This window comes from Podarcis pityusensis (assembly GCF_964106645.2).
Source record: "Podarcis pityusensis genome assembly, chromosome: 7".
Lineage (NCBI taxonomy): Eukaryota > Metazoa > Chordata > Lepidosauria > Squamata > Lacertidae > Podarcis > Podarcis pityusensis.
The window spans coordinates 78,058,357-78,075,609 of NC_138031.1; the positions used below are offsets into that span (position 1 = coordinate 78,058,357).

The window sequence follows — 17,253 nt, forward strand, 5'->3', positions numbered from 1 at the left end:
CGCCGGAGCCCGATTTCTGTTCTTATCCTGAAGCAAAGTTCTTAACCTGAAGCACTATTTCTACGTTAGCGGAGTGTGTAACCTGAAGCGTATGTAACCTGAAGTGTATGTAACCTGAGGTCCCACTGTACAGTAATTAATAATAATAAAAAAATACAGCTAAAGGAACAAGTAAAACCATTCCAGTAAAAAGAGAACAGTAGGCACATGGTGTTAAGAGAAAAAATGGATTTAATGCAGAATAAGTTTGACAATCTGCATCAGAGAATTAAGTGGGCAAGAAACAGGGCAAGACAGACAAATTGTGTGGGAACAGCAAAACAACTGCACACACAGAGGATTGAAAGCTAATTAAAACTCACCCCCGGTTGAGTGATCAAAGCGAGTTAATCTAATTAAACTGTTAGCCAGGGGTTTATGGTGCTGACCCTCATATCTGAAGCTACCCCACAGGAAAGAACTGGATGGCACACACTTTGTGAGGTTTACATGACCCCAGGTCCACCTACCCTGCCAGCCAGCGGAAGGGCTGAAAACAAAACTGTGAGGGAAAGATCGATGAGAACAGCGCTGAAGTGAAAGGTGCAGAAGAACCACCTTAGTGGGGAACAGATGCTTCTGCCCCGGAAAGGTTTATAAGGTTTAAAATGTATTCTGAGGCAGAGGAAGCTTGGGCTGCACACAATGAACGCTGGTTGCTCCCAGCAAAGGTGTACTATTGCTGTCCCAGGTGTGCAATAAAGAGAAACGTGGGTCACTGTGCTGTTAGTGTGGGGATTCTGTGCGAGTGACCCCAGGATGCCACTTCAACGACAAATAATCTACAGCAGGGGTAGGCAACCTAAGGCCTGGGGGCCGGATGAGGTGCAATCGCCTTCTCAATCCAGCCTGTGGACAGCCCGGGAATCAGTGTGTTTTTACATGGGCAGAATGTGTCCTATTATTTAAAATGCATCTCTGGATTATTTGTGGGGCCTGCCTGGTGTTTTTACATGAGTAGAACATGTGCTTTTATTTAAAATGCATCTCTGGGTTATTTGTGGGGCACAGGAATTCGTTCATTATTTTTTTCAAAATATAGTCCAGTCCACCACATTGTCTGGTGGGCAGTGGACCGGCCCATGGGTTAAAAGGGTTGCTGATGCCGATCTACAGCTAATGTACCCACTTCTAAGAGTCCACTGCAAGAACATTTGCCTCTTGATCTAAAAGGCCAGCATCCCGATCCAGCAATGGGCATTTGTGACCACAACATCCTATCTCCTTGATGTCCAGGTATATAACTAAATAAAGGACCCCCTGGACGGTTAAGTCCAGTCAAAGGCGACTATGGGGTTGCGGCGCTCATCTTGCTTTCAAGCCGAGGGAGCCGGCGTTTGTCCACAGACAGCTTTTCGGGTCATGTGGCCGGCAGGACTAAATTGCTTCTGGCACAACAGAACACCGTGACGGAAGCCACAGTGCACAGAAACCCTATTTACCTTCCCGCCACAGCAGTACGTATTTATCACACACATGGGGAAAGGGGGGCGCTGTGGTCTAAACCACTGAGCCTCTTGGGTTTACCAATCAGAAGGTCAGCGGTTTGAATCCCTGCGACAGGGTGAGCTCCTGTTGCCCTGTTCCAGATTCTGCCAACCTAGCAGTTCGAAAGCACTCCAGTGCAAGTAGATAAATAGCGGGAAGGTAAACAGCATTTCTGTGCACTCTGGTTTCCATCACAGTGTTCCATTCCACCAGAAGCGGTTTAGTCATTCCGGCCGCATGACCCAGAAAGCTGTCTGTGGAAAAACACTGGCTCCCTCGGCCTGAAAGCGAGATGAGCACTGCAACCCCATAGTCACCTTTGACGGTCCAGGGGTCCTTTACCTTTACCTTTTATAACAAAATCAATGAATGATTACAAAAATAGGGCCACACCCAACAGATGCACATCATTTACACTTAGGCGTTCAAGAACGATGTCAAAGTCATTAGTCTACAGTTGCAGCTGCTCCCTTTCTCTCCATCTCTCTCACACAAGTTTCCCTCTTTTGAATGACCCGTGTAGGACATGACTCAAAGAGAAAGTTGGCACCCAGAGTGTCCTATTTTTAGCAACGCACAAGGTTTGTTTGGGCAAAGCTGGATAACAAACTAACGCTCCCAACGCCCAAAAGGAAATGAAAGAATACAACAGTCCTCGGCCATGATGAAATCAGCCAGAATCTTCAGAGAAAGGCAGATAATGGTCTTTTTCATATAAACCAGTAAGCAATAGCATCAGTGAACAGGAAGAACCATCCTCAAAACCTCAGGTTTCAGGCTACTGAGTTAGACGAAACAGTAATTAAATAAATGTACTAAGCCAGAACATGGAACGTCTTGAGAAAAACGCTTCAATATTTCCTCTCGTACAAAGGCCAGTACACATATAAACACAAGTGATGATAATCGCAATCGGCACATAACCACTTCGTGAAAAAATTATCGCAAAACAGCAATCACAAATGGCGTTCGTTCCAGTGCAACAAGGCAATCAAAGGATTGCTGATATATTTCTGATTGGAAACTTCTCCCAGAACTAATACCCCTTACCTTCATATCCCAGGCCATAACCTCTGTCCTGCAAGGCTTCACTTCTGAAACTCATTCCCCAAATGAAACGAATCTCAATATGGTGTAACTGAAGTTGCTCGTTTCTTGTTCCCTCACCAATTTCTTAAATTTCCTCCTCCCACCCCACACCCACTTAGGAAATTTAAGTTGTAGCTTACAGGGCCATTTACAGAGTATAAATATCCATAAAGAAACTGTTGTTGGCTGCTTCTTCCATAAAGCAGTTTTTAAATATACATCCTACATCTGCATTCTGAAGTGGTACAGGAACAGCTTTTTTCATATGATGCTCCATTTATGTAGGCAGGCCAAAGTCATAATCCAAGGTACAGATTACTGTTAGGGGAACTTTTGTTCCAGCGCGAGTCTGGTCAATCACCCGATTCGAATGTGATGCTAAGCTGCTGTTTCATGTTATGTCTCTGGCTTGTGTGCTCTCCACCCTCCCTGTTCTTCTGGTGGAACCACAAGTGGTGTTTTCATTTAACCGCAGTTTACTGTTACACCCTAAACTGTGGTTAATATTAACAAGGGTTTGTTAAAACAAGCCAAACTCTGTAGATCCTAGTTTGAAGTTGGCTTGTTTCAGTAAGCCATAAGCAAATACTAACCACAGTTTTGTCTACGTTTGGACATAACACAGAATTGAAGTTAATTAAAAGTAGACACAAAAGCTTTCAATATCCTTGTTGTGGGCAAACTAGAGGAATGGGGGAGCACCTAAGCCTTAGGCTTGTTCATGTTAACACTAAACCACAGTTGACGTTGTGTTGCCACGCAGCCATAATGTTCCCCCACCTCCCCATGCAGTTTTAATACCAGCTAAATCCAGACGGGCATGTCAAAGTAACCTAAAGAAGGTAATTCAGTTTCCAGATAGCATTTATGTACCTCAGCCACAAAGCACGTAAAATACAGATGAGAGTATGCATGCTTCACCCCCTCCATTTTTTAAAACACAACAGAAGTTTGGATTCTGCTCTGATTAGAAGCAGCAAAACTACAAGCCAAAAATAACTGAATGAGGTCCAAAGAGAATCCTCAAGTGCCTCTCCTTGACATCAACTGGGAACATACCAAGAATCTGGATCATATTCTCCTTACTGTGGTTCAGAACTGGGAATGGGGCAGAAAATTCCCAGGATTTTCTGTTTGTTCACAAAGATGAAGTAACTTCAGGAAGGTGAAAATCACAGTATTAGTCCAGTTTTTACATGGTCAAACAGTGCGAATCAATAGATAACAGAGCAAATCTGTCCCAGAAGACATGGAAAAGCCATTATTTTCTAGTTCCCTCCCTCCGGAATAAAAAGGGGGCAGTAAGGTCATACATAAACAGCTTTTGTCAAAATTAAGCTATGCTAAGGAGCTTAAGAAGATGGTGTATTTCATTTCAAACGATCTGCCACCTGTACATAAGCAATTTTTACACATTTGAACACACACACACACACACACACAGGCTTTGTTCCCTTCACGTTTCTTGTTCCTTAGGAGGAAGCCAGCTGCAGGATGAGTGGGCATTTTTAAAGAACCGGTTAGTTACTAAAGAATACTGAAACAAGAAATACATTTTCTTGAAATAGGGAAATATCTCAGGAAAGTACAGAAACCATTTCAAAAGGGGAACGCAAGAACTTTCCCCGTTTCAAGGTAGAGAATAAAAAATGGGATCTACCTTCTAGTCATAATGCCATTGGGGTAAATGGGAGAGAGATGTACCAAGTCTGACATACACCCCCTGCCCCATATGCCAGGGAGTTGCTCACGTCAAATTAAGAAAAAAGGACTATTTTACAGCAAGACTAAGCTTACAGCACAAGTCTTACTCCTTGCCACAGCTGTTCAGAAGTGGGTCTCACTGATTTCTATGGGGTTTATTCCCAGGTAGGTCGGGCTACGATTGCAACCCCAGTCACAAACCTGTAGCATTTGGTGCCTGTTCTGTATGACTGCTACTATGTCGGTGTATATGGGACTTTATAGATTCAGGAGCAAAAACGTACAGCAAGCACCAGACACTCAACATTTCAATAACAAAGGAGAAGAGAAAGGGTTGGAGAGGAAAGCAATGTTTTAGTATCTAAAACATTCCATATGTAAATGGTGAGTGCATTAAAAACACATTGTAAGCCTGGAGATTGGTCATGTTCCAGAAAAATGGTTCTTATGTCCGTGACGTGAAATAATTTCTACAAACACTGGTTCGCAAGGTAGGGGTAAGCAGAGAAAGAAGACAGACATGCCCCCTCCCCTCTCTCTTTCTCTCTCTCACACACAAGCATCCTGGTATTCTTTTTGTTTTATTCCCCCAGACACTCTCATCTCTAGTCGTGTAGCTATTTGGCAAGCCAGTTCCGAAAGCCATTAACACACAAAAGCTATATTGTCTCCTAAACTGCACACTAAGCATCCGAGACATTCTTCCCATACAGTTGTCTTTACTGGACATATCGCACTAATGGATGGGCTTGCAACTTAATAGGGACTAGCCTGGATAAACAAGGCTGGTCGCTTCAGAATCTTATCTCTTTAAACCTTTCATCTCACGGTAAAACACTGCCCATCTTTCATAATCCTTTTGCTTGCTGTAGGTATTCTCCCAGACATCTAACAGGCAAGTGGGTGGGTTGTGGGATTATTATTAATATTATTATATTAATCTTTCCAGCAGCTCCTCCCCCAATGCCTTTAATGCTTTCGTTCTACATTCCGCAGTCCATTTGTGTGCTCTGAACCACATAACAAGCAAAGCACAGCAATCAGAGCTAACAGCTGAAGTTCAAGGAATCCTCATCTCCTTTTAAACCTTAGTAGCTATTTTCATTCATCAAGCCTAAATGGTATGTTTTACCCGGCGAAAACCTTTCCACACACTGTGGCAGGGAAAGAGGATTTCTCACACTGAGACAGACTGATCCCTGTAGGGGAGTTAAATCTCCAGGGACCTACCTTCTCTGAGCCTCCTGAACACAGATTTGTCTTATTGTATGGAGAATGAGTTGCTGGCCCTGGTAGTCCGCTAAAACTTACGCTCATCACGAACCCTGCCACCTCCCCACCACTACTTGAGAAAGGGACAAAGTCTTCCCCCTAGATGCCATGCTGAGATCTAGAAACTCCCTCACTACTTCACTGCTATTTTGGAAGGAAGATCCCCTGCCTTTCTCCAAAGTCTTGAGGACAAGAACTCTACCCAATGTTAGGGCTGGGCGATACACCAATATATCGTCCAAAACTGGTCTGAAGTCCATATCCTGATATCGGTTTTGAAATTCCTGACCTGGCAATATATCACGAATCAGGAAGCCAGACAATGCATCTACATAGCTCCATCCTTATTTCAAACACTGTGATATACCAGTGGATCGTGATGTTTAGCTGGTGATAGATCGCAATGTTGAAAACCAGATATCGCCTAGCCCTAACCAATGTTGCACTGAGCTCATCGCACCAGATTAAAAGACATATTCACCAGTAGCAAGCTGGTTGAGGACATTCACGGGCCCCTGTGTGGTCCAGAAGAGACATGAAATCAAGAATGGAAGGGTTCTGTCCTAGGAAGATCACCACCTCGAATCTGGAGCCCTCCATGTTTCTTGCTGCAAAGTGGAATGTAAGAACTGCTTGACAGACCAGGAAAGTGGCCCATCCTGAGTTGACAAAGGAAGAAAAAGAAGAAGAAGAGTTTGGATTTGATATCCTGCTTTATCACTACCCGAAGGAAGTCTCAAAGCGGCTAACATTCTCCTTTCCCTTCCTCCCCCACAACAAACACTCTGTGAGGTGAGTGAGGCTGAGAGACTTCAGAGAAGTGTGACTGGCCCAAGGTCACCCAGCAGCTGCATGTGGAGGAGCGGAGACGCAAACCCAGTTCCCCAGATTACGAGTCTACCGCTCTTAACCACTACACCACACTGGCGTAGATGACTATAGGAAGTCCATTAGCAGGACTCAAGTGCAACAGCACTTTCCTCTCCAGACATCAGGCAAGAGCTAATGTCAAGTAACAGTATTCCCACCCACAGCAGATCAATCTATCAGGAAGAGATCCTAGAAAGCTCATCACTGTAGGGAGTTCTACCTCAACACTTCCCCTAAAGGGGTGAAGAGAACAAGACCTGTCCTTAGGCAGACAAAGGGGCTCGTTCCTGGACCACATCTCACCTGGCTTTTCCACCTCCATGGTCAAAGCGACGGAGTAGGCACTTAGCTGTAGGAGCTATGAAACTATTTTGTTTTCCCCACACCGCCCTTTTATAGTTGGAGCCAGACTCTTGCTTAAAGTCATGGACACAGGACAGTAGTTTGCTCCTATCTGCAGCTAACCTGGTGAAGAAATTGCTTTCTGACATGAGCGACCAGATTAAAGCCAGACATACATTATGTTCCTCTTAGTCAGACCAAATGCTGACGTTTTCGTCGCATGCAAAAAGGGCAGCAGACAAACACACATATACAAATGTATTCTGTTCCTAACCTGCCCTTTCTACAAGCTCAGGGAAGTGTCCAAAAAGATTGTCTCATTTTAGGCTCACAACCATCAAGGTACGTCAAGCCATGAGACGGTAGCTGGCCCAAAGCCACTTGATGAGCTTCATAAGCCCCCTTCAGTCATTACAGTGGTACCTCGGGTTAAGGACTTAATTCGTTCTGGAGGTCCATTCTTAATCTGAAACTGTTCTTAACCTGGGGTACAGTGGTGCCTCGCAAGACGAAATTAATTCGTTCCGTGAATTTTTTCGTCTAGCGAATTTTTCATCTTGCGAAGCACGGTTTCCCATAGGAATGCATTGAAAATCAATTAATGCGTTCCTATGGTCAAAAAAAGGCCAAACAAAGCCAAATTTGGTACAACAAGAGTTTATTAAGTGCTCTTTAAAGTCACACATACTGTAAAGAGCATTTCAAAATTCAAACCCAGATTTTTTTTAAAAAAACCGCAGAGTTGCCCAATGGTCACAGAAAATCATAAAAATGCAGGAAAAAAACACAAGCTTCCAGATTCTTGCAAACCCCTCCCCAACTGTTCCCCCAGCCACCCAGCACACATAAATTCTAATCCAGAATTTTTTTAAAAAAACAGCAGAGTGGCCCAATGGTCACAGAAAATCATAAAAATGCAGGGGGAAAAACACAAGCTTCCAGATTCTTGCAAACCCCTCCCCAACTGTTCCCCCAGCCACCCAGCACACAGAAATTCAAATCCAGAAATTTAAAAAAAAAACAGCAGAGTGGCCCAATGGTCACAGAAAATCATTAAAATGCAGAAAAAAAACCACAAGCTTCCAGATTCTTGCAAACCCCTCCCCAACACCAAGTCCTTGAATTCCAAACACCCCAACCCAAAATCCAACCCCCCCAAAAAAAGTTTTAAAAGCTTAACTTACCAAATGGCTGCAAAAGAAGTTTTGGAAAAGCTTCAAAAATCACCAAAGTCTTTAAAAACCTCAAAAAAGGCTACTATGTACACTGCGTTCTATGAGTTGCTCCTCGAAGTCAAGTCGCAATTGTATTAACGGTGTTAAGAAAAAGGAAACAAACTTGCAAGACGTTTTCGTCTTGCGAAGCAAGCCCATAGGGAAATTCGTCTTGCGAAGCAGCTCAAAAAACGGAAAACCCTTTCGTCTAGCGAGTTTTCCGTCTTGCGAGGCATTCGTCTTGCGGGGCACCACTGTACCACTTTAGCTAATGGGGCCTCCCGCTGCCACAGCGCCATTTTTGTTCTCATCCTGAAGCAAAGTTCTTAACCCAAGGTACTATTTCTAGGTTAGTGGAGTCTGTGACCTGAAGCGTCTGTAACCCGAGGTACCACTGTATCTCCTCAAGTTATCACAATCGTGTAATGGAGCAAACAGGACCCAACAACCAGGCCAAGCATGGCATAGTGGTTAAGAGTGGTGGACTCGTAATCTGGTGAACCGGGTTCATGTCCCCGCTCCTCCACATCCAGCTGCTGGGTGACCTTGCGCTAGTCACACTTCTCTGAAGTTGCTCAGCCTCACTCACCTCACAGAGTGTCTGTTGTGAGGGAGGAATGGAAAGGAGATAGTTAGCCACGCTGAGACTCCTTAAGGGGAGTTAAAGGTGGGATATCAAGTCCAAACTCCTCCTCCTTCTCCTACTCCTCATGAGGTGCAGAAGATCTGAAGGAGGGAGGCTATTCTACACAATAGAACCAGATCGGATGGGTGGGAGATTGCGTGCTCTTAATGGGGTTATCCTTCCTCTAAAGGAGCAGGGTTCATAACTTGGGGATAATCCTGGATTCTTTGCTGTCACTTGAGGCTCAGGTGGCCTCAGTGGCCTGGAGTGCCTTCCATCAGCTTTGGCTAGTGGCCCAGCTACACCCCTACAATAGCCTAACTATTGTAGTCTATGCTCTGGTAACCTCAAGGTTAGATTGCTGTAAAGCATACGTAGGACTGCCTCGGAATATGGTGTGGAAACTTCAGTTACTGCAGAATTCAGCGGCCAGGTTCCTCACCAGAGCAAGATGGTTTGAGCATATTACACCGATCCTGGTCTGACTGCACTGGATACCAATTAGTTTCTGGGCCCAATTCAAAGTGCTGGTTTTGGCCTATAAAGCTTTAAACGGCTCAGGACTGCAATACCTCAAGGACCAGCTCTTTCCATATGAACCTACCTGGACCCGGGACCCTGAGAACAAAAGGCTAAATTAATTGTTAATAACGTGGTGACGGAGGAATTTAAGATAGAAAAAGGGACACGACAAGGTTGCCCAATCTCCCCATTGCTTTTTATATTGGTCCTGGAGGTCCTGCTGAACATGATTAGAAGGGACCAATTGGTTAAAGGTATACAAGTCGGAGCTAAACAGTACAAATTGAGAGCATTTGCAGATGACTTAGTACTGACATTACAGGAGCCAGAATCTAGTACCAAAAGAGTTTTGGAACTGATTCAAGAATTTGGTCAGGTTGCAGGATTTAAACTGAATAAGTCCAAAACAAAGGTTTTAGAAAAAAATTTAACAGCGATTGAGAGAGAGAGGTTTCAGAATGAGACAGGCTTAACAGTGGTTAAGAAAGTGAAATACCTGGGGATTAATATGACAGCAAAAAATGGGAATCTATTTAAAGACAATTATGAAAAATGCTGGACTGAAGTGAAAAAAGATTTAGAAATCTGGTCAAATTTGAAGCTTTCACTGCTAGGCCGTATTGCTGCGATAAAAATGAATGTATTGCCTAGAATGTTGTTTTGGTTTCAAACATTGCAAATTTTGGATAAAATGGATTGCTTCAAGAAGTGGCAGAGAGATATTTCTAGATTTGTCTGGCAGGGCAAGAAGCCTAGAATAAAATTTAAAATACTAACGGATGCAAAGGAAAGAGGTGGATTTGCCCTGCCAGACCTTAAACTTTAATATGAATCAGCAGCTTTTTGCTGGCTGAAAGAGTGGCTACTTCTTGAAAACACAGACATTTTGGATTTAGAAGGTTTTAATAATGTATTTGGATGGCATGCATATTTGTGGTATGATAAGGTCAAAGCACATAAAGCATTTAAAAATCATATTGTCAGGAAAGCATTGTTTAATGTCTGGATAAGATACAAGGACTTACTTGAAAATAAAACCCCAAGGTGGTTATCACCGATGGAAGCGAAGGCTCAGAAAAAGCTCAATATGGAGGCCAAATGGCCGAAATATTGGGAAATTTTGGAACAAGAGGGAGACAGATTGAAATTGCAGAGTTTTGAAAAACTAAAAAATAAAGTGCGAGATTGGCTTCATTATTATCAGATAATAGAGACATATAATTTGGACAAGAAAATTGGCTTCCAGGTGGAAAAATCAAAATTGGAAACAGAACTGTTAGAACCCAAAACCAAGATTTTGTCAAAGATGTATAACTTGCTGTTGAAATGGAATACTCAGGATGAAATGGTGAAATCTGCTATGATTAAATGGGCACAAGATGTTGGACATAACATAATGATGGCTGACTGGGAACAGTTATGGACCACAGGTATGAAGTTTACGGCATGTAATGCCTTAAGAGAAAATATTATGAAAATGATATACAGGTGGTACATGACACCAGTCAAGCTTGCAAAAATCTATCATTTGCCCGATAATAAATGTTGGAAATGTAAAGAAACCGAAGGTACATTCTTTCACCTTTGGTGGACGTGCCCAAGGATTAAGGCTTTCTGGGAGATGATTTATAATGAAATGAAAAGGGTATTTAAATATACCTTTCTGAAGAAACCAGAGACCTTTCTCCTGGGCATGGTCGGCCAAATGGTGCCAAAGAAGGACAGAACTTTCTTTATGTATGCCACAACAGCAGCAAGAATACTTATTGCAAAGTATTGGAAGACACAAGATCTACCGACTCTGGAAGAATGGCAGATGAAGGTGATGGACTACATGGAATTGGTGGAAATGACTGGCAGAATCCGTGACCAGGGAGAAGAGTCGGTGGAAGAAGATTGGAAGAAATTTAAAGACTATTTACAGAAATACTGTAAAATTAATGAATGTTAGAATGATGTCAGAATGAAGTTAAGTGGTTTTAGCAGTAATGTTATAAGGTGTATGTAAAAATGGATTGTTAACAGGAGAGAACCTAAAGCTATAATATATTAAGTTAAAGGATTAAGATAAAAACAAAGAGGGAAAGGAATTGCTGAATTAATTAACAGAACTGGAATACAAAAAAGGGAGGCGTGAGGAGGTCAGGGAAACAAGTAAATGAAATGAAATGTAAGGCATGGAAAGATTGATTTGTTTTTTAAGTCTTTTTTTATTTTTTCTGAATTTTTTCTTTTTTTCTTTTTTTTATATATATGTAACCTTTCTTTTTGGAAACCTTAATAAATATCATTTTTTTTAAAAAAAGAGAGATCATCTTCTGAGGCCCTTCTTCATGCATCTCCTTTGTGAGGTCCAGAAGGTGGCAACATGAGAACGGGCCTTTTCTTCAATGGCTCCCCATCTGTGGAATGTTCTCCCCAGGGAAGTTCACCGGGCACCTTCATTATACACCATGTGGGGAACCTACAAGTGCAAAGCAGGCGCCCCCAGGTGACAGCAAAGTGCAGGGTGGGGACCAAAGGTGGACAAATGACCCCAGAAGGAGCATGACATGTCCCTCAGTAGTTACTACCAATGTTTTTTTCCAGGGGGTACTCAAGGGTAAAAGGTATAAAAGTAAAGGAGTCTTGGACGGTTAAGTCCGGTCAAAGGTGACTAAAGATTTGCGGCTCTCATCTCACTTTCAGTCCGAGGGATCCGGCGTTTGTCCGCAGACAGCTTTCTGGGTCATGTGGCCAGCATGACTAAACCACTTCTGGCACAATAGGAATGCTATGATGGAAATCAGAGTGCACAGAAATGCTGTTTACCTTCCCGCTGCAGAGGTACCTATTTATCTGCTTGCACTCGTGTGCTTTCAAACTGCTGGGTTTGCAGGAGCTAGGACAGAGTAACGAGAGCTCACCCCATCACAGGGTTTCAAACTGCCGACCTTCTGATCGGCAAGCCCAAGAGGTTCAGTGGTTTAGACCACAGCACCACCACCAACTCAACTCAACGCAAGGGTATGCAGCAACAGTCCCTTTTTTTTCCCCTAGAGCAAAAGCACTGCAGCTAGTAGAATTTAGGACCCACCCTAACCTAGCACAAAACACTAAAAAAAAGAAAGCCGGAAACACGTGTAATAATAAAAGCCCAACCCAAAAAAGCCATCTGGTCTGCAAAAATCACAGTTCTTAAGACACTCACATTATTGAAAGGTGGGTTGGTGTCGCAGATACACTCCCACTAGCCAAAAGTCAGCTTGCATGTTCCCTACCTGGCTGCACTGACTCATTTCCACCCCCGTGTGAAAGAAAGCGTTGCCCACTTCCCCCAGCAAGAAAAAAAACAGAATAGCTCGTGCAGTCTAAAGGCGCAAACTGGAGTCTCTTTTTCTTTTTCTTTTTTAAATAATATTTATTAAGAGTTTAGGAATTACAGAAAGAAAAAAGAAAGTTAAACAAAGCAAAACAACACAATACAATACAATACATATAAAACAGAAAACACTACTTATTTTAACAAAACAAAAACAGAAATAATTAAAAACGCATCCAATATTTCCATATCTTATCTTTCATTTACTTGTTTCAACGACCTCCTCACATCTCCCTTTTTTGTATTCTTGTTCAACTAGCTATTTCAGCAAATCCTTTCCATCTTTCTCAGTTTTTGTCCCATAACTTATCTTAACACAATCTAACCTTATTTTTTTCCCCTTTAGCCCATTAACAGTCTATTTTTACTTAATTCTTTATAACATTTCTGCTAAAGCCATATAACTTCATTCCAGCATCCTTCTAACATTCATTAATTTTACAGTGTTTCTGTAAATAGTCTTTAAATTTTTTCCAGTTTTCTTCCACCGACTCTTCTCCCTGGTCTCGGATTCTGCCAGTTATTTCCGCCAGTTCCATGCAGAACTGGAGTCTCTTTTTCAACCCAAATTTTCCTCCCCTTCCAGTCCCCCCTTTTCTCCTTCTATAACAGTGAGCATCTAAACCAGAGCTGCAAGGAAGTCACCAGCACTATGAATCACTTCCTAGTCATGCCGCATTTTTCCTGAACAAAGTGATTCAGCTTTCCAGGGGCTGGTAGCAAACTGAATCACAGTCCTTCTTCCTACCTACTTCCATTTAGAACTTCAAGTTTAGCTGCGGCAGAGAACTCCCTACCTATGTTTCACAGAAAACAGGCTGGGCAGGGAGGGCGAAAATTGAGGGCCCTTAAGCTTTTGAATTATGGTGCTGGAGGAGACTCTTGAGAGTCCCATGGACTGCAAGAAGATCAAACGTATCCATTCTTAAGGAAATCAGCCCTGAGTGCTCACTGGAAGGACAGATCCTGAAGCTGAGGCTCCAATACTTTGGCCACCTCATGAGAAGAGAAGACTCTCTGGAAAAGACCCTGATGTTGGGAAAGATGGAGGGCACAAGGAGAAGGGGACGACAGAGGACGAGATGGTTGGATAGTGTTCTCGAAGCTGCCAGCATGAGTTTGACCAAACTGCGGGAGGCAGTGGAAGATAGGAGTGCCTGGCGTGCTCTGGTCCATGGGGTCACGAAGAGTCGGACACGACTAAATGACTAAACAACAACAACAACAACGCTTTATTCTTTTTGCATCCCGTTGAGAAAAGTGGTACAATATGCAACAGAATCCTTCATTTTCACAATGCTTTTGATTGGGTGGCTTGCCAGTAAGCAAAGTATCCATAGGAAAGACTCAACCTAGACGCTATCATGTGGGAGAAATAAGAAAATAGTTGCTACCGATGACGGCAAATTTTGGAAGTGGGAGGTCCCATTATAAACTGAGCCTAAACTCCTCCTAAATTTTAGTTCTGACTTGCAATGGGTTGACTGCCAATTTCCCTATTCTTCTCAAGGCAAGTGGGATGGGAGACCGGCAGAGAGGGATAACTGGAGCCAATACGGACCTTGATGGTACAGTATGGCTGTTGTAACTCAGATGCTATCTAATATTAAGATGCAGGGAGCTGTCATTAGGAGATTTTGGAGTACAGTGGTACCTTGGTTCTCAAACGCCTTGGTTCCCAAATGCCGAAAACCCAGAAGTCAGTGTTCCGTTTTTCGGAAGCCGAGCGTCCAATGTGGCTGTCGGCTATTGTTTCCGGGGTGCCTGCACCAATCGGAAGCTGCGCCTTGGTTTTCGAACATTTCGGAAGTCAAACAGATTAAGTTTGGCGCTTTTGTTTTTGCTATTTATTTTGCGCTTTTGTTTTTGAGGCTTTTTCAGTTAATTTGTTTTTGTGACTGTGTGGAACCCAGTTCAGCTACTGATCGATTGATTGTGTGACTGTAGAAACGGATAAAAGCCCCCCATCCAAACAATAACTATCATCAGTGCAGGTAAGAAAAAATAACAATTTTTATTTTTATCATCTACAATACTGTCTTATTTATTTTATAGTGCAAGACACTGATAATTGCTTTCATTTTATGGATCAACGGTTTCATTAGAGGGTAAAATTAATGTTAAATTGCTGTTTTAGGGGTTGTTTATAAAAGTCTGGAACGGATTGATCCGTTTTGCATTACTTTCTATGGGAAAGCATACCTTAGTTTTGGAACAGACTCCTGGAACGGATTAAGTTTGAGAACCAAGGTATCACTGTACAATGATGCAAGACTAGAAACTCAGGTATATAAGCTAGACGCCAAAATACGCCTGGTGAATTTTGAACGTTGCACTGATGACAACCAGTTCTACTTGTCCAAAACAAGCTATGCGTGACCTGAATTGATGCCTAGAAATAAAGGAGATTGGACCTGGAACTTCTGCACATAATGAAACGAGCTAGAGAGCTTCCCAATGACCATACTGTGGGGGGGGGGGTTTCTCCAGGTTCCACTATTATCACTAGGAAAGGAGAATAGATGGTCACCTTTGGTTGACACATCAACTGCCCTTTCTTGAACAGAGAGAGCTTAGCGACTGCGGTCGCACACTGGGAACTCTGCAACTGGAATACTGTTTATGAACTCCTGAGCATGGTTTGGAAACTAGAGCTAGTTCAGAATGCAGTGGCTTTTCAAATTAGTTTTACAATCACATCTTCAACATACAACATAAAAACAAGATTCCAAAGGATCTCCTGGACTTCCCTCCTCCCCTTTGTGGGTCCTATTGTTAGTCATTACCTCCTGAATCTTTTATAATAACCCAAATCTTTTACATCTCCATTATATCCAAAATCCACCATTAAACTACAAGTGTTGTTCCAATTCTACTGACAATTTTAACTGTTTACAATGGTTCTTAAGATAGAGAATGGGGAAATAATTTATCATTTATTAAAATTTTAGTCTTCCCGATTTCTGATTCTTCCGGTCATTTTTGCCATTTCGGCATAATCCATCAACTTAATCTGCCATTCTTCTCCGGAGAGGACTTTATCTTCTTTCCATCTCTTGCTAGTAACACACACGAACAACTTGGAACCAGGTGATTGAGTGGGACCACCTTCCCCAAGAGACACCTTTGTGGTCACCCAGATCATCAAAGGAGATTCCGCTAACTGTGCCCATCTAGAAGCAACATGGAAGCGGGTCTTTGCTATGGCCCCTGTTCTCTGGACAGCTCTCCCACCCAGGAAGAACCCTCTGCAGACACCTGAAGAAAAAGCAAGAAGCAATTTTCCATGTGGAGGAACATTCTGGGATGTGAGAACTTTCAGGCTAAAGAAGACATACAAGACCAGAACCAGGATACAGATGAACATTACCAGCCAGATGGATCACAACAACAGCACATCTAGCCTAGCATCCTCCTTCTCACTGTGGCAACCCCTCACAGTAAGAAACAGGCCCAAGCTCTGCTCTGAAGATCCAAAATGTTTTCCCATATTGGTAATGAAAACCACAACAGGTTTTTCTTCCTAAAGAGTTAATGTTTTTGGAAGGCATCCACACAGATATACGCTTCCCAGAAATATAAAAATGAAGTGCTAATAATTCTCTGCAGGAGATTTCTGGTAAAACACAACTTGTCGTTTCAGAAGCATTAACAGAAGCACCATTTTATTTTTATTTTTTCCCCTCTCGCAGTTCCGACTCACACACCAATCCCTGTTTTAATTAGGGGTGGGGGGAAGCACCTCAAGCTTTCGAAATAATAAAAGTTACACAAAAAGAACTGGCTTTAGATTTCTGTTTAGAACTTAGAAATTTCCCTTGCTGAATCAAACACAGAAATGCACCAAGGCTATCGAGGTAACCTATTTATTTAGGGGGAAATGTATATGTTCCTTAATCCGCCGCTGCCGGCATTGCAAAAGCCACCTATCCTCTGTCCCTTCGTCAAAAAAAGAAGCAAATCGACCGCCCAATTGTCACAACGACAGCCAATCAACACCAGCCCCTGGACGCAGCCACCAACAACATTCTCCAACTTGTTGCAGCCACCAATCCCACATCCCCACAATGCACAACCCATGTATAAGACTATCCCCAATTTTTAACATGGTTTTTAAAGAAAAAAACCTCGTCTTACAGACAGAAAAGTACGGTATTTGTCTGGGACTATTGTAACCAACAGCCACCGACAGAACTGAACAGTTGTGTACGCTTAGAATTCCTGGGTAGGGATTGCTAAGCTATGGTGAGCCATACTCTGGTGCCCACCCAGTTGGACTACTGTAATGGGTTACGCTAGGGGCTGCCCTTGAAGATGGCTTAAAAGCTTCAGTCCATCCAAATGTTCCTGTGCATAGATGGGGCTGTGTAACCCCAATTCTCAAAGAATTAATCTGGGTGCAAATCTGCTTCCAGGAGCAATTCAAAGTGTTAATCATTCACTTTAATGTCCTAAACAGCTTGGGATCCCTATAGCTCATCCCATGTTTGTCCTACTCACGCATTAAGATGTTCAGCTAAGGCCTTTCGCCAGGTTCCATCGCTTGCTGAACTGCAATACGTTCCCAACAAGGAGAGGACCTTTCCTGAGATGGAACCTCAACTCTGGAACACTCTCCCATAGGAGGCTCAACTGGCAAAAATATTACAATATTTTAGATGCCAGGTTAAGATTTTCTCGCTTACTCGGGCATTTTAAAGGTGCTCCATTTGTCTTGAGCACAGTGC

The 17,253-nt window shown here is 42.8% G+C and overlaps 1 protein-coding gene across 5 annotated transcripts in view; it reads right to left on the bottom strand.

Moving 5' to 3' along the window:
- Positions 1–17,253, bottom strand: part of TRIO (trio Rho guanine nucleotide exchange factor) — a 263,757-nt gene that overhangs the window by 235,170 nt on the left and 11,334 nt on the right. The gene's annotated exons all lie outside the window — the stretch shown is intronic.